This window comes from Manis javanica, chromosome 4 (assembly GCF_040802235.1).
Source record: "Manis javanica isolate MJ-LG chromosome 4, MJ_LKY, whole genome shotgun sequence".
Taxonomy (NCBI): domain Eukaryota; kingdom Metazoa; phylum Chordata; class Mammalia; order Pholidota; family Manidae; genus Manis; species Manis javanica.
In genome coordinates this window covers 122,681,412-122,704,974 of record NC_133159.1, presented here as the reverse complement: position 1 = coordinate 122,704,974, position 23,563 = coordinate 122,681,412, and the positions used below count along the sequence as shown (strand labels likewise).

Genomic DNA, 23,563 nt, shown 5'->3' with positions numbered 1-23,563 from the left:
ACTACACTGTTTGCCAGTATGCATTCTGAGAAAACCAGGGGACATGAGGGGAGGGAAAAAAAAGCCATATAACAAAGTTGAACTAATTTAATTTTGCCTTCTCAGGGCCCTTAAAATGCTGAGAGACAGTGTGAATTGGCAAAAGTAGGTTATAGAATGCAGTGTTTCCCAAACTTGCTTAACCAAAAAACACTGTCTTCAAGGAGCATCTCCCAGATTTGGTACTGCATGAATAAAACTTTGGAAAGTGCTGTTTTAATACAATCTGAAATGCACCTCTTTGATAAACTGATCACCCTAGAGTGCTTTGACCCCCTCTTCGCTGAACTCCATAACACTTGTGGTATATTATCCATCAGAATCACTGTTCATGTAGCAATTTATACATTTTATTGGTATACCTTAGCTCCACAACCTAATTAGAAGTTCTTGGAGGGACTGAGCCCCTCTGTGCCTAGCACGTGAGCCATGCACACAGCTGATGGTGAGAAAGTGCACACTTAGTACATGAGTGGGACTTTCCCGTTCTTTGCATGTTCTCAGCACTTTAACAATGTCTCCTTGCTCATGACCTTGAAGGTCTCCCTGTAACCTCTGCCTTTATATTGCTCTGTGCTTACTAATTCACACTGAATGCCCAGAATGGTTTCTATTTTTAGGACAGATATATCATCTTCCTTCTGAAAATTCTTGCTCTCATTTGAAAAGATTTACCTGTAGTTTATTTTCTACAGATGTTATCACTTCCCATCCCCAAGCTCCAGCTTCCTATCACTCTAGAAAACCTGGGTACTTGGGCATGGATATAAAGATACAAACTCTTTTTTTTAAAAATCAGTTCCTGCCAAAGGCTGAGTGGCAGGCTTTTTGTCTGTACAGTACAAGAAAAATAATATTTTATTCCTTTCTTGGGATTTTGGAAGCTACACAATCAACAGTAATGCAAACCTGATGGCATTTTAAAGGGATTTTAGTCCAAGTGTCTTGAAAAGGTTCTGTTTGATCCCATGTCTGATGTTGGCACCCATAGCCATAAAAAAGTCAATTGTCCTTGAAATTTTAAGTTAATCAAGTTTAGGGGGACTGAAAGTATCTATAATGAAGAGAATAAAAAATGATGTAGCCGTATGATGGTAAGCCTGGCACTGACAGCAATCTAATCTTCATGTATTTTGTTGCAGTCTTGTGACAACATCTACAAGGGCCTGGCTCAGACAGGTGCCTGGGGCTGTTTTGATGAGTTCAACTGAATCTCCGTGGAAGTCTTGTCCTTGGTGGCCATGCAGGTATGGGGGCCAGATGCTGTTCAGAGCCTTGCGGTCTGGATGCCACATGCTGTGGCAGTCTACAGCCTCTTGTTTTCTACCTCTCTTCACCCACTTCCCTATCAATTTCTCCCCGGGCATTTCCCCTTCCCCCTCTGGACCCAGGCAAGGAGCAGCTTCTTTTCTCCTCCGGTCTTGTGGTTCTTTCTCTCCCTCTCCTCTCTGCCTTTCTCACCACTCTCCTCTACACCCTTCATACCTCCTCCTGCTGGCCCAGCCTCAGGCTGTCTTAACAAATGTAACAGTGTCCTTCCTTGAGGAGGCCATGGCCAAGAGCCACTGTCCCCAGTGCATAATGGGTAGACCCTGCAAACTGGCCTTATTTTGAAACAGCCCAGCATGAAGCCAGTAATGGTTTCTCCACAGTCAGTTCCCTTTTGTTTCTGAAGTTCTGCTTCTGAAATAAGTTCAACCTAGAATTCCCTGATGCTTTTACACTCCAGTCGAGGAACACACCCACAGGGGACATTCTCAAGGAAGTGGTCAAACCAAAGCCCAGGCAAAATCTGAGCAGGGACCACTGAAAATCATACACTCAACCAAGGAGAAAATTGCACCTAATTACTCATGCAGCAATCCAGGCTGGCTGGCATATTGGTTCAGGGACTGCACCAGCTGTGGCATTTCTCTCCCCCTCTGCCTCTCCTCCGCTCGGCAGCTTGTCTGTCTGTGCTCCTTTTCCAGTAACTTCTACAAAAATGAGTACACTTTGGTGTCCTCGTAGGTGGGTATTTTCATGTCTCTGTCAGGTTGTTCGAGCAGAATTGCATATCCAATTGGAAAAAAGTGTGGCAATTCCAAAAGCAATTACTCTGCTATTTTTAAATGTATAACACACTTTTTTTCCTGGAATTTTGCCATTATTGTTGTAACTGACTCTCTAGGCTTTTGGGTTTTCTGGGCCCAGGACATGCTCCACCGGGACACACTCCTCCACTTTGTACGTCCAGCCCCTTGTCCCCCCTCCACACTCTGGCCAGAAGTCCCTGCCCTTCCCTCCCTCCTCGGTACGAGCCCCCACAGTGAGGTGGGCCAAGGTGCAAAGCAGCCAGAGCTGCAGATCAGTTGGCAAGGCCTTGGGAGCCCCCCAAAGTGGCATTCTTAGTACTCAAGGGGTGAAACAAATGCTGGAGTCTCAGAGCCAAGGGACCCTTTCTGTGTAACACCCTTTATAGGGGAGCTGAAGTTTTAAGGTAAAAAGGCAGACACATTTAAAAAATCTGAAAAGAGACGAGTGGGTTGCACTTCCTGAAGGTAGCAGACGCCAGCCTACCACTGCAGGGAGGAGCCTGGTATGAGCCAGGTAAGATTTTAGCAACATGTGGCACCTGGAGGCAAAGGCTGGCAAAGAGGATAACACCACACACTGTAAGGGGATAAGGGAGAGGGGTGTGGAGAAAAGCTGGGAGGATTCATGTGACATAAAGCAAGCCGATGACCTCCCTAAAATATGTCACCAGCAAGGACTTTTAATACTTCATGAGTGGGTCTGAGGCAAGACCCTAGCCTGGGTGGGGAGAGAGAGGGGCAGAACCCTCTGTGGTCCCAAGTTCCAGTCTCTGAAGAGAGAGGTGTGCTCAGGATATCCAGTCAAGCCCTCTTGACAAGCAAACATGGCTTGTGCAGGTAATAGGACCAATCATTTTAAATCAGGGCTGGCCTACAATATAGAGAAATAAAACCTCTGCATCAAAAAATATAAGGCAGAAAGGAAGCTACATCAGAGAAGTGCAGGTACAGGTCGTGGAGGCTAGAAAGAAGTGGTAAACCTGTCACTGGTTGAAGGCCCATGGAGGGAAATGAGGTACAGGGCAGGGTGGCCCAGTGGCAAGGACACTTATGTAGACTCCACCCCACCACAGAACTCCTGTGAACAATCTGCATTTGCAAGAGAGCTCTAAAGATTCCTAAGCACTGGCAAGCTGCAGACATGCTGCTCTGGCTGCACATTAGCATGGCCTGGGTAAGTCTGAAAAAATAGCTAGGCACAAATGCAGTCTCCATGCCCAAAGATTCCGATTTCATTGGGCAGGACCTAGGCATAGAGTTGTTTGTTTGTTTTTTTTAACTTCCCACATGGTTCTCATGTTTGATGTTCAGTAAACTTTGAGAACCAGAGCTGAGAAGGAGACTAACAAGGAAGGAAACCATCTTGAGGGCTGGGGAGTTTGGATCACATCAGGACCCACAAGATTGAGCGTGGCTGGTCCAGGTGGGTGACCTACAGGGACACGTCCTCTTCACGGCAGGTGGGGCAGAAGGGAGTGAGGATGCAGGGAGGGGACAGTCTGCAGCTATGAAGGGGACAGGGCAGCAGCAGGTCTGAGCAGAAATCTAAGAATCAGCTAGACTGCGGTGGTTCCTGAACTTTAGCATGCATCAGAATCACCTGGATGGCTTATGAAAACTCACCTGGTCTTCTGACCTCACCCCCAGAGTTCCTGATTTGGCCCATTGGGGGTGAGGCCAAGAATTTGCTTGGGAATTTGGTAAGACCCAGAGACACAGTCTGTGGACTAGTGGACAAGTGGACAAGTCACTTATAGCTCTTGGCCTCTGTTTTCTCAAAGGTAAAATGGTAAAATGTCTAATCCAGATCCCAGTTTTCTCAACTTTTGGCACTATTGTCTTGGGCCTGATAATTCTTTGTTACATAGATGTGTCCTGTGCATTGTAAGACATTTAGCCACATCTCTGGCCTCCACCCTGTAGGTGCCCCCTAGTTGTGCCCACAAGAATGTCTCCAGACATGGCCAGACATCCCCTGGGAGAACACTGATTTCTACTAGCTCTGCATTTTTGTTTGTTTTCTTTACTGGGTGGCAAAGTGCCTTGTCTTATTTCCTGGGAACTTAGGTCTCTAAATTATAACAAACAATTATTTGCAGGGCAAAACAAATGACTCAGAACTGGTATACAGTTGACAAGGGGCTGCATATGGCTGGGCACAGTCTTCCTTCTGGTAGGAGGCAGTTTGGGGAAGTGCTGCTTTGGCACCAGATTGCCTGGTTTTTAACTCAGGTTGCCCCCCTTACCAACTGTTAGACATTTGGCAAGTTTCTCTTAACCTTTTATTTTGAACCAATTTTAGATTCACAGAAAAGTTGCAAAAATAGCACAGAATTCCAACATCTTATTTCCGTAGCTACCACTAATGTCAACGTCTTACCTGACTGTAGTACAGCTCCTTAGCTGCCTTCTGCCTCAGCTTCCTTGTCTGTTCAACAAGAATCCCCCCATCTACACAGCTGTTGAGAGGACTGAATGGAATGATCATGCAAAAAGGCTCTGAAAAGCACTGGCACATATCAGCTACTCAACAAACACCAGTTGTTATTTTGTTGTCATTCCCTTGTGGCTTTAAAATCTCCCAAAGTGAAGAGTTTTTAATGGAGAAACAGACCTCTAGGGCGAGGAGTGTAAGTGATTTCTCAGGTATCCATCTGTACCTACTTTGTGCACCTCCAGCCGGCTGGGCTTACAGGTTAATTCATACAGTCCCAGTTCACCTGCTTCTTCCTCTGGCCCAGCATCCTGAAGGACCGCTGGAAGTCGTCAGGGCCTCCTGGCCCTGACCACTGTTGTATTCCAATGGCTCATGCAGTGCACCTTGGCTGCTGCTAAGGCAGTGAGGAAATGCAAGCTGACCTGCTCCTCTCCTGCACAGGCTGGGCCAGTGGAGCCTGCTATAAGCACTAACACACCAACCTTAACTGTATTCCTCGAGTCTGCTCAACATTCACCCCAAGGGCCCTCCTATAGCATTTTTACACAGAAGCACAGATGCCTGCAGTCCTCCAGCACATCATCATTTCTCAGTGAGTGTGAGGTTTCTAGCCTTCAGAGTCACAGGAGGGCATGCTGAGTCAGAGCGAGCTCCAGAAAGGGTCTGGGGGTTACCTTTGCCCAAGGGTGCCAGAGCAATTTGTAAGTGGCAATAAGCTCACTTCCCTATTTCAATAACAAGGTGAGAGCTCAGTATATTTTGCAGATGGGAGGACAGGGGTGGAGGAGAAAACACAGGCTTCACCACTCCCATATCTCGCAGGGTGACAGGGTGGCAGAGGGCTCGGTGGCAGAGCTGTGCCATGAGCACCATGAGAAGCAGCAGGGCTCCACCTGTTGGTGGCACACTGGGCACTGGAGACCACCTTTGCCAGAACGTCATTGACATTCTGTACATGGGAAAGAAGTTTCAGTTGCAAACTAATTGCTGTGAGCTCGAGTGTATTCAGTCATCAGAGCTTTACTCTGGGAAGGAGCTGAACCCTGAATGTGGAACAGGCTTGTGTTCTGGCAGCCATTCCCTTCCAGGCACTGGAGAGACAGAGCTGGTCCAGCTGCTGTTTGTGGTCCAGCTGTCTCTCTGTCTCTTTCTCTCTTTGTCTCTCTGTGTCTCTCTCTCTCACACACATCCCTACAGTCCAGTCTCCACAGAAGCCGTGGCTATTCTAACCACCCTGAATGTAGCTGACAGGTTTGGGGCTCATTCAAAATCTTGCACTGAGCGTAGCTTCCAGGTTTTACATTCAAGAACCCTGAGAGGCTGGAAAGACTCAGAAACATTCTGGGGTCCAGCGTCCCTTTTGTCTTCCTCCTTTTGCTGCTGCTGATTTCTGCACACATTTTTTCAAAGCACCAAATGTGAAAATAAATGGATGAATTTCATTTCTGTTTCTCCTCCCACTGCTATAAGAGCGATCTAACAGGTAGATATGACCCAGTCAGGCTTCAGCTTCAACCTCCTCTGGCTCCAGACCACATTTAAGAAAAAGCCGAATCTCTTTAGAAAGGTCCCAGTAGCCCTTGAAGATCTGGCTCCAGCCTCCCGTTGCCACTTTGGCCCTTTCTAGTCACCACCGTGCATGGAACACTCCATCCCTAAAGGGGTCACCTGTGCATACACAGTCTGTTCTAGAACATAGTCTGGGTAGTGGCTGTGAGGAGCTGAAGCAAGATGAGGATGATCACATTAGCAGTTTCCATGTGAGCTGCTATTTTTTGGCAGCATTTCCTGAATGCTAAGCTCTTTACAGACTGTATTTTGTTTAATCCTCCAAACAGTCCCAATGGCTTCATCATCCTGTGGCTAAGAGCCCAGGCCCTGCTCATCATTGAGAAATGGGGACAATGGTATTGAAGTGCTCCCCTCAAAGGATCATGGTGAAGATCAAATGAGTTAATGCACAAAACATGCTCAGAAAGGTGCCTACATGTGGCTGGTGCTAATACCCTTAGCTGTTTCCACAGAGGGGGCTGACGTTCAGAGAGGTCGCTTCACTCCCAGCCTCTTAGTCAGTGTGTTATGCATATGGATAAGGGTGCCCCGAGTTCTTTTAGAGGTGTAGCCAGGGCCCATCAGTACAGATCCAGCATGCAATTCTGTCCTTCACTGAAAAGGAGCCACAGAGCATGTGTGTGAACCATGGGTTCCAGCCTGAGCTGCCACCCACCACTGAAGCACAGTGGAAGCATGTTCTGTTGACTTGTTCACCAGGTGAAAAGCATTCAAGATGCAATTCGAAATAAGAAGCAGCGGTTTGGCTTCCTTGGGGAGGAGATTAGCCTGAACCCCTCTGTGGGTATCTTCATCACCATGAACTCTGGCTACGCTGGCCACACAGAGCTGCTGGAGAACCTCAAGGCCCTCTTCAGGTGAGAGTCAGCTCTGCCCCAGGCGAGTGCTCCAAAGAGAAGTTTCTTTTATTTTTCCCACTGAAAATGTATGACATATATATCAGAAGAAATTTGGAATGCTTTAAAAAGTAGATTTTACAAAACCATCTTTAATGCTATCACTGATGAAATTATGTTTTGCTTAATCGTGTTCTGTTCTTCTTCATATGTATACTATAAAGTCATATTTGTAGTCTACATTTGTGGTCTACACACTGTTTCACATTGGTTTGTTTTTTCAGTTCACAGTCTATCTTAATCCTAGCATAAATAGTGTCTTCTCTTAGGCAGTCTTAAGAAATCTTTCATGACTGCATTTTATTCTATCAAGTGCATGGTTCACAGTGTACTTAACAAGTCCCCATAGTTAAATATTAGGACTGTTTCCAACATTTAAAATGAATTTATGCATAATGTGGTAATATATATCTTTGTATGTAAGTCTTTCTATTTTCTGTATGCATGATTATTTTCTTTGGCTCGCTTCCCAGAAGTGGAATCACTGAGTTAAGAGGAAGGAACATTTTTAAGGTTCTTGATACACATTGCCAAATTGCTTTCTAAAGAAAGTAGTGCCAAATGACACTCCTAGTAGCAATGCATGAGAGCACCTCTTTTACTTTACTTTTGCCACCAGTGGGTATCGCCATGCTTGTAAATCTTCTTTATTGTGTGCAATAAAAGAAACATAAATGCATTTTGTAGCAGGGACTGGAGTCTCCATTCTTTTTTCAGAAGAGAAGCCAGCCCAACAAAAAGAAAGCAGAAAGATGCTTCTACTTCATGGCTTTTGATTTTCTGCCTGTGAGCTGGTACCTAACAGAGAGAGGCTATGGGAGCTCTGATAAAGCTGTTGGTCTTGTCTCTAGACTGAGAGACCCAGGCCTGTCTGTTTGGGGATGCAGAGGCTTAGGGGACTGCCTGGAAGCTCCTGTATACATTTTCCCTCACATTTAAATGGTTCCCATGGTGGCAAATCCCTGTCTCACTTGGAGAGGTGTGTGGCTCTCCTTCAGGCAGATCCCCAGTTTAGCCAAGAGCTTGTTGGAATGTCAACAGGCTGTCTAAGCTGGTACCACAAGATACAGGATTGTTTGCTATTTGTTTACACAAAGTGTTTATTACGTAAGGCTTGTGCTACAAGTAATGATGGGGGTGACTTATCACCCTGGTCAGAATTATTCCTTACATTTTGTTGCTGAATTTCAAGGCAATACAGAAGAAAATTTGGGGGGACAAAACAGAAACATATTTGTAAAAACAATAAATGCAAACACCTACTTTAACATTAATTCTCACAAAACCCCTATGGGATTTTCCCTATTAGGGGAACCCCTATTAGTGTTCCCCTTGCTCAGTGAAAAAACAGAGTCAACAAATTGCCAGGGTAGATCCCTGTTACTGGGGTTAGCTAGTAACCTAACTAGTAAGCAGCAGTACCAGACTTTGAACCCTGGCATCTGACTGCAGACACTCTGTCCCTCCCCATCTCGGGCCTGTCATCCTGGGACGCTCAGCAGAGCCCTTGGCATTCTTTCTTCCAATGTGGTATGAACAGTGTTTCTTTTTCAAACTTGGTATGAGACCCTGTATGTAGTTTAGTATGTTGCCTTTATTAGTTAATGTTTTCCCATGTCATTAAATAGTTTTTCTCATACCACATTACTTTTTGTGGCCACACTGCATTCTGTTGTATGGATGCATATTTAACTTTATTTCAGGCTTCAAAGTAATTTTGAGCATCTGAGCATTTGGTCGCTCCTTTGAGTTTGGATGCAATGTGAAACAACTTAAAGGAAAGATGTAAGTGACTGATATGTTTTTGAAAATTTTTATCTGTGTAGGAAAAATGCAATTAAAGGAATATAATAACCTTAGGCTCCTATTACATACCTAATAAGTTTTGAAGGTGAGTAATTTTAAAATCAAATGTTTCTAGAGCTAGAGGGGGAAAATCACAGGAAATCCTTATGCACAGACAAAAGTCCCCTTCTATAGTCTCCTATACACCATTCTGTGGCAAGTGGGGTTCATAGGTACCTACTTTAGATCTCAGCATGAGAGATTTCCACGAGTATGTGGCAAGTACAAGGGAAGCCTGAGCATTAGGGCTTGGAGGTGACGCATGTTCTGAGAATGTGGAATGGGGAGATTCTCATTTTCTTGTGGACACCAAGAGAGACTCAGTTCCTCAAGCTTAGCCCTTAATCTGTTATAGAAGATTACCAATCTAGTAATCCACTAATTACTAAGGCTTTACTGATCTGTGCCTTGTGCAAGGCACACAGGATTCAGGTTGCAAGACTCAGCTGTAGCCCCAGTTCTGCCCCTACCTGCTGACATCATCCATCACCTTGGACAAGAGTTCACTTCTTTTATCCTTAGTTAGCTCATCTTTAAATTGAGGGTCTTTGATGAAATAATTGCTAAGGTCTCAGTTTTTGCATTCACAAATGCCTCTGTCCATGATCTCAGCCAGTGACTCTTGTCTTACAAGCTCCCTGCAACTCTGTGGTTGGGAAACCTAATTGGCTCTCTGTGTCCTTGTACGCAGGCCTTGTGTGATGGTTGTTCCTGACTTTGAGTTGATCTGTGAGATCATGCTGGTGGCAGAAGGATTCATTGAAGCCCAGTTATTAGCCAGAAAATTCATCACTCTCTACCAGTTGTACAAAGAGCTTCTCTCCAAACAGGTGCACTCCCTAGCTAGACTGCTCACCGCTCCTATGTGATTGCCCCAGCTCTGGACTGGTTCTGGGTCCAGGATGTTAGGCAAATGTTAGAGCCTTCTCAAGGGCACTCACTCTGTGCTCAGCATATTAAAAGCTCTGAACACTTCTATAATAAAGATCTGTGTTCATTTTCTTAGCCCAGCATTTTTAAATGATTTGGTTGTGGAACTCCATTTTTTAAAAGAATACTTAGCAAAACCTTATAGATCCAGTGTCCCAAGAGAAATCCTACAGTGGCAAACAAAATCCTTGGAGGCAATGGTCTTTATCTGAAGGGGCATGATAAGGGGAGAGGATTGGAAAGAGAGAGTTAGGCAGTAAGGATCCCTGCTTCTCACTGCTGCTTGTCCTTAAAAGGACAAGAAGGACCTATGGCAGGTCCCCCGGCAGGAATAGCACCTTAAAACATGACTGAGCACCTCTAAGTCTAAGCCTTCAGGGGACCATTTCTTGCCAGCAAGGACAGCCATCAGGTTTCCCTGGGCTGCTCCCACAGACCCCTCTATGGTTTGGGGGTCTCTGGCTTGAATCCCATTTGCCACCACAACATGGGCTCTCTCAGCCCTGTGAAATCTGTCCAAGGTGCATAACCACCTCCAGCTGAGCATCTGAAGCTGCTCTTCATGCCAGCCCCCCACCCCAAGCCTACTTCTCCTGAATTCCTCACTTCAGTACCAGGAACCATCATTTACTCACTTGCTAATTCCAGAACACTGCAGGTTATCCTTGACATGTGCCTCTTTCTCAGTCCTACCTCTTATAATGAATGAGCTGTTGTGCATTCTACCCCCTGGATATTTCTCACATGTGTCTCATATTCTCTCTACCCCTTTAGTTCCAAGCACCCATGTCTCTGGCTTAAACTCTTGGAACTGCTTCTCTGCAAGTTTCTCTACCTCTGCTCCAGTTCCTCGAGCCCATTCTTTAGCCACCAGCTAAAGTGATCATTTAAAAATGCTTCTCACTGTTTTTAGAATAAAGACCAATATCCTGATCACACCCTTAAAAGACTGTGTGGGGCTCTGCCTCCCACCTACTTCCACAGCTGCAGTTCACAGCCCTGCACTGGCCTTCCCTAATCTCAGTGTGCATTGAAGGACAAAGACATGGCTGCTGTAATAGGCAGAGGAGCAGACTTCCCTGAAGAAACAACATTAAAGTCCTGACGGCATAGAATTCAGTGAAGCACAGATGAGAAAGAAGTGCAGCCCAGGCCAGAAGGACCAGGTTATCCACAGGCTGAGGGGCAGGAAGACAGTCAGTTTGGGGCAGCGCCACCTTGTCCCCTGTCTTCCTTGTGCAGTGAATTGCAGCATGTGTCACAGCTCTCATTAAATAATGATCTGCTATGAAGCAAGGAGCAGAGTGGGGACTTGAATCTAGTTCTGCCTGAGTGCAGGCTCTGCTCTGTACTACACACTTCCCCTACCACGCTGCTCGTACACGTGGTGTCAGCAGTATGGCTCACTCTCCTCTGGCATCTACTGTCAGGACTTGTGAACAGTGAGTTTTACTTTTGACAGAATTTTTAAGGAACTGTTTTGGAGGGAATTCCTTTCTCAGAGTGTTTGAAGGCCTCCAGGGTGGAGTGTGCGAGTTCAGCCTTGGCCATTTCTAAGAGCCAACAAGCTTCCTCCTTTATAACCCTTCCACCCACTGGATGTACAAGGAGTAGCCAGACAGGTTTGGAAGTGGTTCTGTTTAGTTTCCCTGACCTCCAGCCCCTGTATGTCCTGCATCTGTGTTATTGTCATCATACCTGGAAAACTAATGCCAGACCAGGAGTGAGGATCCTGTGATCAGAATCTTCTACATGACTGGTCTTTTCCTGTGCCTCTGTCTTGGCCCCAGAAGTGACATAATCCTGATGGGATATCTATAACTTTGCAGACACCAGCCCAAGTTCATGGTGTTCTACAGCCCACAGCCCTGGTCTAACCTGTGCTGCCATCCCACAGGATCACTACGACTGGGGCCTGTGGGCCATCAAGTCTGTGCTGGTGGTGGCAGGATTCCTGAAGCGAGGGGACTCTGACCGGCCTGAGGACCAAGTCCTGATGCACTCCTTGTGAGACTTCAACATTCCCAAGATTGTGACCAACAACATGCCAGTGTTCATGGGCCCGATTGGGGACCTCTTTCCTGCCCTGGACGTCCCTCGGAGGAGAGACCTCAACTTTGAAGGTTTGGTTAGGAAGGCGGTGGTGGATCTGAAGCTCCAGGCTGAAGACAACCTTGTGCTCAAGGTACATGGGGTTTTCCCTCCCAAAATTTCTTTGTCTCTTGGTCCTTTCCTTGGGTGATGGGTTTCCTTCATTCTCAATCCAAGTGGTACTTTAGATGTACAAATGTGTATCAATTTAGTAATAACCCAGTTCAAGAGCTCTTTATTAGGGCACTCACAGTGTGGAATGAGTGGTGGGGAATGCAAGAGAAAGACAGAGCCCCTACCATCAGGGAGCTGATGATCTAATGAAAGGAAGAAGACACGTCCATTGTGCTACAGCACTTGTTGCCTTCCTGCGAATTACTTCTACATGGTTATAGAGGGGTGATGGTACAATGTGGAAGTCACGTTGGTTCCTCTGCATTTTTCTGATCTTATAAATGTTTTGAAGTGATCAGGAGCAAGCTTTCTTACAATTAAAAAATTCCTAGTGTTAGGAAGACTGATATACCCTCCTGCAAGGTGTCCACATCCTAATTCCCAGGCTCTGTGAATTTGCTACATGGCAAAGGTCACAGACGGAATTAAGGCTGCTAATAAACTGACCTGGAGATGAGATGACCCTGAGTTACCTGGGCGGCCCAATATAATCACAGTGGTCTATAAAAGTAAGCAGAATGAATGTCAGAGTGACACCACAGGAAAGAGACTCAATCAGCTATTGGGGGCTTTTAGAGGGAAGAAGGGGCCACAGGCCAGGAATTGAGCAGCCTCTAGAAGGTGGAAAAAGTAAAAACAAAACAAAACAAACAGATTCTCCCACAGATCTTTCAGAAGGATCCAGTGCTATCAACACCTTGGTTTCAGCCCAGTGAGACCCATTTTAGATTTCTGACCACGTAAACTCTTAAGATAACTTGTGTTGCTTTAAGTCATTAAATTTGCAGTGGTTTGTTACAGCAGCATTAGAAAATGAATACATTTGGCAGTAAATAAAGACTTTAAAAACGTTAACTTTTATGCAAGAGTGACCAGTTGGCTATTGGAACCATGATGGTGTTTACATTTTCTGGGGAGGCTGAGGGAAGGTGAAGGCATTTCCCTGTTGGGTTAAAACTGTAGATTAATGAAGAAGTGTTCATCCAGAGCAGATCTTTAGTTGTGATCCAAATGACCTTTATTAGGAGTGAATATACCCATGACCTACCTCCTTAAAAAGGAAGCACAGGCCCTCAGATTTAATGTTGCAAAGGATTGACCAACATGGCGCAAGGTGCAAGTGCTTTTTAATTTAATTGTGCTGACATTTTTTTGGGATTAGGATATACTGTTGAGTTTTTAGGGCTTCAGATATAAAGTTCTGTACATGTTGAATGGTCTGCCCCAGTCCCATTTCTCCAGAAGTCTATTACTTTTACTGAGCAATTTTGTAGAAAGTAACATTTTCACGATACATACACGTAGTTCCAGAAGTACCTGCACACAAATAGCTGGGCCGTGGAGTGAGATGTGACAAGTGCCACAAAGGAGGGTCCTAGGGTGTAGGAACATGTAGAGATTATTTTTTTCTTGTACAATACTATCTTTAGAAATCATATGACCATTACTTCAGTGTTTATAAGTGTTTTTATATTCAGTATCACATTTGATCCCCACAACATATTCAGCTAATGATGCAGATGAGGGACTTTACAGAGGAGGAAACTGGAATGCTGTTACTTTTCCAACATAAGCCACTAAGTTATTTCACGAGACAGAGGGTGCTCCCCCTTGGGGAACAAACAGTTTGGGGGCAGGTTACTTCTACTCCACCCCAGGAGGTGCTTCTAAGCACACAATACTTCACTGGTTGAGATTAAGCCCTGGTGACGTATAAATAGAATCGCAAATTGGTATCTGCTTTCATTTCTGAGACCACGTTTTACAGAAGGAAGCAAGATATCACCTGGTCCTCTGCACCTGTAACTGTTTTCACCAGTGGGCTCATAGCTACACCCAATGTCTCGCCTCCCAAGTTCACTGGATAGACTTTTTAAAGGTAGAGAAGGACAGGAGGGTCTGCCAGGTAGAGGGAAAGGCTCAGCAAAAGGGTATATGATGATCCATAGAGATTGTACAGCAGCAGAGAGAGGTCCAGTGTTGCTGCGAAAAGGTATTGGGGTAGTAGGTGGGCAATAGGACTGAAAAGATACTGTGGACCATAATACAGAAGACCTTGCATGCCAGACTGAGGGTTTCCTCTTAAAGGCTCTGAGCCTAAAAGGTGCTCCCACCCCAGAGATGAATTAAATCTGATGTGGTTACTAAGATGCAGGGCATGGGGCTGATGTCTTAGGATCAGGACAGTCCACATCTTCCCAGATAATCTGGGAGTTGGCTGGGGCAAGATGACCCTCCTTTCCCATTTTCTCCATTTTTTTTCTTATTGAGAATCTGACCCTCCCTTTCCACAGATTTGTCAGTTAGCCCACATACTCTTTTATTTTTTATAACAGGGGGGAGAGTGGACATCCCTATCTTGTTCGTGATCTTAGGTGAAAAGCTTTCAGCCTCTCACTGTTAAGTATGAAGTAGGCTGTGCATTTGTCATATATGGCCTTTATTATGTTGAGGTACTTGCCCTGTATACCCATTTTGTTGAGAGTTTTTATCATGAATGGATATTGAACTTTGTTGAATGCTTTTTCACCATCTATGGAGATGATCATGTGGTTTTTGTCCTTCTTTTTGTTGATGTGGTGGGTGATACTGATAGATTTTCGAATGTTGTACCATCCTTGCATCCCAGAGATGAATTCCACTTGATCATGGTGTATGATCCTCTTGATATATTTTTTAACTCAGTTTGCTAATATTTTGTTGAGTATTTTTGCATGTATGTTCATCAGGGATATTGGTCTGTAATTTTCTTTTTTGGTGGGGTCTTTGCCTGATTTTGGTATTAGAGTGATGCTGACTTCATAGAATGAGTTTGGAAATATTCCCTCCTCTTCTATGTATTGGAAAACGTTATGGAGAATGGGTATTATATCTTCTCTCAATGTCTGATAAAATTCATCAGTGAATCCATCTGGACCAGGGGTTTTGTTCTTGCATAGTTTTTTGATTACTGATTCAATTTCATTGTTGATAATTGGTCTGTTTAGATTTTGTTTCTACCTGGGTCAGTCTTTGAAGATTGTATTTTTCTAGGAAGTTGTCCATTTCTTCTTGGTTATCCAGTTTATTAGCATATAGATTTTCATAGTATTCTCTCATAATTCTTTGTATTTCTGTGGGGTCTGTCATGATTTTTCCTTTTTCATTTCTGATTCTGTTTATGTGTGTAAATTCTCTTTTTCTCTTAATAAGTCTGGCTAGGTGTTTATCTATTTTGTTTATTTTCTCAAAGAACCAGCTCTTGTTTTCATTGATTTTTTTCTGTTGTTTTATTCTTCTCAATTTTATTTATTTCTTCTCTGATCTTTATTATGTCCCTCCTTCTACTCACTTTAGGCCTCATTTGTTCTTCTTTTTCCAGTTTCAGTAATTGTGACTTTAGACTATTCATTTGAGATTGTTCTTCCTTCTTTAAATAGGCCTGGATTGCTAATATACTTTCCCCTTAGAACTGCCTTTGCTGCGTCCCACAGAAGTTAGCGCTTTATGCTGTTGTTGTCATTTGTCTCCATATTTTGCTTGATTTCTGTTTTAATTTGGTCATTGGTCCGTTGATTATTTAGAAGCATGTTCTTAAGCCTCCATGTGTTCATGAGCCTTTTTGTTTTCTTTGTACAATTTATTTCTAGTTTTATACCTTTGTGATCTGAGAAGTTGGTTGGTAGAATTTCAATCTTTTCTAATTTTGAGGCTCTTCATGTGGCCTAGTATGTGGTCTATTCTGGAAAATGTTCCATGTGCACTTGAGAAGAATGTATATCCTGCTGCTTTTGGGTGTAGTGTTCTGTAGATGTCTGTTAGTTCTGTCTGTTCTAGTGTGTTGTTCAGTGCCTCTGTGTCCTTACTTATTTTCTGTCTGGTTGATCTGTCCTTTGGAGTGAGTGTTATGTTGAAGTCTCCTAGAATGAATGCATTCTGTTAGTATTGTTTCACATATGTAGGTGCTCCTGTGTTGGGTGCATAGATATTTATAATGGTTATATCCTCTTGTTGGACTGTCCCTTTCATCATTATATAATGTCCTTCTTTATCTCTTGTTACTTTCTTTGTTCTGAAGTCTATTTTGTCTGATACAAGTACTGCAACACCTGCTTATTACTCCTTGTAGTTTGCTTGAAATATCTTTTCCCATCCCTTGACTTTTAGTCTGTGCATGTCTTTGGGTTTGAGGTGAGTCTCTTGTAGGCAGCATGTAGATGGGTCTTGCTTTTTTAGCCATTCTATTACTCTGTGTCTTTTGATTGGTGCATTCAGTCCATTTAAATTTAGGGTGATTATCAAAAGATATGTACTTATTGCCATTGCAGGCTTTGGATTCATGGTTACTAAAGGTTCAAGGTAGCTTCTTTACTATCTAACTGTCTAACTTAACTCTCTTATTAAGCTATTATAAACACAGTGTGATGGTTCTTTATTTCTCTCCCTTCTTATTCTTCCTCCTCCATTCTTTGTATATTAGGTGTTTTATTCTGTACTCTTCTGTACTCTTTTGTGTTCCCTTTGACTGCTTTTATGAATAGTTGATTTTATTTTTTGCCTTTAGTTAGTATTTGGTTGATCTGCTTTCTTTGCTGTAATTTTATTTTCTCTGGTGACATCTATTTAGCCTTAGGAGTGCTTCCATCTAGAGCATTCCCTTTAGAATACCCTGTAGGGGTGGTTTGTGGGAGGCAAATTCCCTCAACTTTTGCTTCTCTAAAAATTGTTTAATCCCTCCTTCAAATTTAAATGATAATCATGCTGGATACAGTATTCTTGGTTCAAGGCCCTTCTGTTTCATTGCATTAATTATATCATGCCATTCTCTTCTGGCTTGTAAGGTTTCTGTTGAGAAGTCTGATGATAGCCTGATGGGTTTTCCTCTGTAGGTGATCTTTTTTCTGTCTCTGGCTGCCTTTAATACTCTGTCCTTGTCTTTGACCTTTGCCATTTTAATTATTATATGTCTTGGTGTTGTCCTCCTTGGGTCCCTTGTGTTGGACGGTCTGTGGGCTCCGTGGTCTGAGAGACTATTTCCTCCCCCAGCTTGGGAAAGTTTCAAGCAATTATTTATTCAAAGACACTTTCTATCACTTTTTCTCTCTCTTCTTCTTCTGGTACCCCTATGATGCAAATATTGTTCCATTTGGATTGGTCACACAGTTTTCTTAATATTCTTTCATTCCTAGAGATCCTTTTATGTCTTTGGGCCTCAGCTTCTCTGTATTCCTGTCCTCTGATTTCTATTCCATTCTATTCCATAGTCTCTTGCACCTCATCTAGTCTGCTTTTAAGTCCTTCTATTGATTGTTTCATTTCTCCCTCCGGACTTCATCCTTTAGCTCTTGCATATTTCTCTGCAGATCTATCAGCATGGTTATGACTTTTATTTTGAATTCTTTTTCAGGTTGTTTGGGTATATCTATCTCACCAGACCCTCTCTCTGGCATTGTTTGAGTGATTTTGGACTGGACCAGGTTCTTCTACCTTTTCATAGCAATAGAAGTGATCGCCAGCAAGTGGCGCATGTGTCTTGGACTGATACTTAGAATAACTTCTGTCATCACGACTCTAAATCCACAGAGAACACAGTGTAGTGAAAAATATCTACAATCATAAAAGTAAGCCACTATTGGTCTTCAACTCTTATAATCATGGGAAATATAGAAGGTCTAAATATAAGTACAGAACAGAATATAATTATTACCAAACATGGCAACATAAGAGAATAATGGGTCTGGCAGAAGAGAGGTGATAGAGAGGACAAGGACGAGTAAAAGTAAGCATAAGTGTCCTTATATATTTATCTTACAGAAGATACCATCAAAAGTTGGCAGATTAGTAGCAGTCAGAGAGTAGAAATAACCCATTCATCAGTTGATAAATGCACAGACAAAATGTGGTTTACCTATGGAGTGGAATTTTATTCAGCTATAAAGAGGAATGAAGTAACTGGTACATGCTACAGTGTGGGTGTGCCTTGAAAACGCTGTAAGAGGCCATTCACAAAATTCCACATATTTAATTAATCTATTTATAGGAAATGTCCAGAAAAGTCAGATTTATAGAGGCAGAGTATACTTCGGGGGTTGCACAAGCTGAGGCAGCAATGGGCAGATGGGTGTGACCAGCAATGATTATGTACATCTTTTTTTTCCTTTTGGGGTGATAAAGAGGTCCTAAAATTGGAGAGTGGTGATGGTTGTATAATCCTGAGAATATGCTCAAAACGTTTGAATTTTATACTTTTAAAGGTAAATTTTATTGTACTTGGGTTATATCTCAACACCACTGAAATGAACAAAATTTGATGGAACTCGAAAGCAATTTTAAGTTTTTCCAGTAGCAGGGAATCGGTAATTGTTGATGAAAAAAGTCTAGGAATATAATACAGTCTCCTTTCAACAGCCAGAGTAGCCTCACCACCACCTCACCTTCCATTATCAACACTTGTGATGTCTACATGACTTGCTTCTCCATCAGACTCTGGGATCATGCCGAGTAGGATGGTCATCTCTGAATGCCCCTCACCTGGTGCACTCTCAAGCACTTAGTGGGTGACTAATAAATTATATGACTGAATGATGAATGAGTGAGTACAGGAATCATGTTGCTCCTGGGGTTAGGACCCATTCCATCTTGAGGGGAGTAGCCCTTCCTCTGTTGATGTCGGTCTCACTCCAGACATCAGCCTGGCCCACAGAAGAGCTGTGGGGAGTAGATGAGTGACAGATAGGTCCCTCTGGCTGAGTGCTGTGTTTCCCCAGGTGGCCCAGCTGGAGGAGCTCCTGGCAGTGCAGCACTCAGTGTTCGTGGTGGGCAGTGCCAGTGCCGGCAAGTCTCAGGTGCTGAGGTCCTTGCACAAGACCTATCAGATCATGAAATGCCGCCCCATCTGGACTGACCTCAACCCCAAAGCCATCACAAACGATGAGCTCTTCGGCATCATCAATCCAGCCACATGAGAATGGAAGGATGGTAAGAGCAGGATACTCCTGGGGGAAAGTCCCCACTATCCTCAGAGGCCCTCAAGCAGGTGTGAACATCGTGAGAAGAGCTGCAGAGGAGAGAACGCTGGGCCAGTCTTTTTGGGATGGGAGAAGGAGGTGAAGAGAGAATCAAGGAAAGGAAGAAACCCTTTGGCTTGGAGGGGAACCTAGCCTTTGGGGTAGTCTCTTTGCTTGGGGACTTTGCAGCTCCCCCTTGAAAGGGGGCACTCACAGAGGATGAGGCCACCAGGCATTCCCAGCTGCAGTTCTGTGATTCTGGAGCACAGTCACAGAGTCCCTAGCCAGGCAGTGGGTTTAAGACATGGGCGTGATAGGGAAGCCCACAGCCCATTCCTTAGGGAGCAGTGCAGTGTGGCATTCCACAGAGGGCACAGCCCCAGGAGAGATGGGGAAGCTGCCAAAAGGGACATTCACCATCATTCATCTCAGGAGGGCCCTAGAACCCTGGTCTCTTCAACAATCATGAGGGTTCCAAACCTTTGTTCACTCATTGCTGACCTCACCATCAGCAATGGGCGGATGTTGAAAAAGGGTCTATTATCACTGGGTGTGAGCAGAAAAGAAAGTGAAGACAACTCTCTGTGAGTGGATATGATCTCTTTCTAAAACTGATGTTTCAGAAATGAATCAGGACATCTTGGATCCCTCCTCATGTCTCCATGTCTGACTACATTAGGGTCAAACTGTCTGGGTTCCTAATTTAGAGCCTTCAGTCAGAGACCTAGAATAAGGGGAGTAGCATCTCTAGTTTTTATTTCACTGACTATTAATGAGACTTAACATCTCTTCCTAGTTACTGGTCTTAGTAATTGGCTCCTCTGTGATTTGACTCCCCCTTATTATTTTCTTATCAGTTTGTACAGTTCTTTATATGTCAAAGCGATTAACCCTTTATCTGTTGTAGGCATTGCTAATGGTTATTCCCTATTTGCCATTTTTCTGCACACACTTCATGGCATATTTACCATACACTTTTTAGAGGAGGAAATTATGTCCATCTAGTCTCTTTAGAATGTGGAATTGTTACGTAGTTTATAACCCTTTCTACCTTTCAGCTATACATTTGGTATCATAAATTTGGTCCTAGAGATTCTTTTTATGTTTACATTTTTATCTATCTGGAATTTATTTTGGGGCTTGGTATGAGGTAAGGTACAGAATCAATTTAATTTCCTTCCAGGTGGATAATTTAAATTAATGTGCAGCAACATTTATTAAGTAATGTATCCTTTCCCTCTGAATTTAAACACCAGCTTGTCAAATACACTGAGATCTAACTGGGTTTTCTACTTTGTTCCACTCACCTATTTATCTAATGCCATTCTATTTTAGTCACATTTTATAACATTTTAATGTCTGATAAGGTAGGGCCCTCCTCAATGCTCGTTTGTAATTTTCCTGGCTAGTCTCAAGTACTTCCTATTCCATATCAGATTTAAACTCACATAATATAATCCAAACTTTAAGTGATGTTTCAATTTTAATTAAAGTTTTATTAATGTGTTCATTAAATGTTGAAAACCTGACAAAATTTATAATAATCATAAATCTGTATTCACTAAACAAGAGAACTTCCAAGTAAATGGAGTATGACTTTATTAAATGTCTCAGAACCACTTAATAAAACAGTAATATAGTGTATTATATTAATGCATCTTTTTCAATATTAGATCCAGTAGACAGAAAAATAAGTATAGACATAGAAGTGGGAAATATATCATCAAACTCAGTATAACACATAGTTATATAACTTTGCATCTTACAAATAGAAAATATTCCTTTCTTGGTAGGTTCATGGAACATTTCCAAAAATTTAGAGTTTCATTGGGAACAAAACAAACCAGAATGAATTCAAAAGTGTTAATGCAGAGGCCACAATTTCTAATAATAATGCAATAGAATTAGAAACAAATAGCAAGGAAATGACCAAAAATAATTTTACCACTTGCAGATCAAGAAATGCTCACTTAATCCTTGGGTTAAAGGGAAAATTAAATTGCAATCCCTGTAGAAAGTAATAGAAAGAAAAACACTTTATAAAAAACCTATAGGACACATCTAAAGCTAATAAGGAAAAACTCTAAACTCTGTTTTACAAGGTAGATGAGAAATGAAGAAAGTCATTATCCATCCTAATTATTCAAAGAATAATAAACTAAACCTGGAGAAAATTGGGAAGAAGAAACTTAATACAGATAAAAGCTAAAATTGGTGGAAAGAAGCAAAGAAAACCATAGGAATGATAAATAAATGTAAGTCCATTGTGAGCATGATTAATGGGAAAAAAAGAGTAAAACTGTATCGGGGAAGGAGAAAGAAGATGTAACAGTAGATACAGACAAGATTAAAATAAAAGAATACTTAGATGACACATACAAAAATCAGAAATAAAATGGTCCACTGGTAAAGTATAATGTTAAAAGATTTACTCAATATGAAGTAGAAAATGAGTTAACTAATAAAGAGGAAAATTTGAAAATATAGCCAGAACAAAAAAAGATAATTCCAAAATCATAAAAAGGACTTCCCTCAATTCATTTTATGAAGCCAGAATAAACTTGATATCAACCTTTCTGTAGAACCAAAAACAAGAGCCTAATTTCACTTAGTAATGTAGATTCAGAAATTCTCGATAAAATATCAGTAAATAGAATCCAACACTGTAGAGAAAATGGCAAACAGGATTCTAGAGCTTGACCTGCCACCATGAGAATAAAGCTGGCTATAAACCCTTTTACCCCAAGAACATTCCATTGTCACTTTTCCGTCTCACCGAATCCAGAGTGAACTTGCCTCGGGCTGACACCCTCAGGGGAGACAAACACTATCTCAAAAGAATAAAATACTTTGACCAAGTAGAATCTACTCTAGGAATGTAGGGTTACATTGATTATTTTTAGAGTGTTTTTTAAAGTATTAATTATTTTTCTAAGTACTTTAAAATACTTATTAAGTATTTAAGTATTAAGTAAGTACTTATTTTAAAGTATTAATTAAAGCATTGAAAAATTAAAGGAGTAAATCATTTGATCAATCAGCAGATGCTAAAAACTCACTGGCCACTCCTAATTTTTTTAAAATTCTGAGTAAAATAGAAATAGAAGGAATCCCTTAAATATAATAAATACTCTTAACCTAAAGTCAAAAGGAAAAAGAAAGCATTCTTAATGATTAGAAAGTAAAACCATTTTCATTGAAATCTGGGATAAGTCAGGGAGACGTATTCCAATATTATTAGTTAGGATTGATTGGTGGGATTCTAGAAGATGCAGTAAGACAAGATAATGGTATACGTGGTATAAACTGGAAGAATGTAGAAAAATCATTATTTTGCTGATAAAACTTTATGCCTAAAGAAGTCAAGAGGTATTATTGAGAAATCACTAGAATTAATAAGAATTTATTAAAGGTAACTAAGTATAAACTAAATATACAAAATTTGATAGCTTTTCTCTATACTAGCAGTAGCCAGCTAAAAATGGAAGTACAAAAAAATTAGTCCCATTCACAATAGCAATAAAAACTATGAAACGTTTAGGAATATATTTAGCCAAAGTGATACACTGAAAATGCTATAAAATTGTATTAAGGAACATAAAACAATATTTGAATAAATGAAAAGACATACCATATTATTGATTGGGAAAGCTTAGTCTCATAAAAATCAATTCTATCCTAATGAAGATATAAATTTCCTGTAATGCCAGTTTAAATCACATTCAGCCTTTTCTCAAAGTCTGCATTTGACAAGATTTCCCTGGGCTGCAATTATGAAGGATGAAAACTTACCTAAGAAGGTTTTATGTAATTCCATCATGTCACAGTTGCCTGTTGAAATAATTTGCTGAGTCCCTTGTCACGTATAAAGCCAGTACTATCAGGCATTGTTGTTTTGTGTAGCTGTTCTTACTAAAAGTCAGACTGGAGCAGAGAGAGAGTGGGAGTTGCCTCATGACACTGTCAAATCTTGGTAAAAAGATACAAAACCAGTTCTGACCTGCCTTTCTATTTACACCTTCTGTAGCTATTAAGGAAAGGCTGTGCTGAGAGAAAGAAGATTGGTGGTGAAATGGAAAATAAATTATCCGTGGTTCCTTTTAGGATTGTTCTCTTCCATCATGCGGGAGCTTGCCAACATCACCCATGATGGGCCCAAGTGGATCTTACTGGATGGCGACATAGATCCAACGTGGATAGAGTCTCTCAACACTGTCATGGACGACAACAAGGTATCAGTGGGGAAGGGGAGTCTGCGTCATCCCTACTCATCTATGAAACCTGTACCCCAGGCACATTTGGAAATCTCGATTCCACACAGGGCTGGCCCTGAGTACAGAATTATTACCAGTGTCTTTATTTTTTTTATCTATTCCAGCTTTATGGAGATATAATTGACATAGAACATTGTGTAAATTTAAGATATACAGTGTGATGATTTGAAGTATGCATATATTTTGAAATGATTACCACAATAAGGTTAGTTAACACCTCCATCACCTCATCTGATCATCTTTT

The 23,563-nt window shown here is 42.0% G+C and overlaps 1 pseudogene; it reads left to right on the top strand.

Annotated features, from left to right (window-relative positions):
• Positions 1 to 23,563, top strand: part of LOC108387707 (dynein axonemal heavy chain 9-like) — a 353,770-nt pseudogene that overhangs the window by 122,354 nt on the left and 207,853 nt on the right.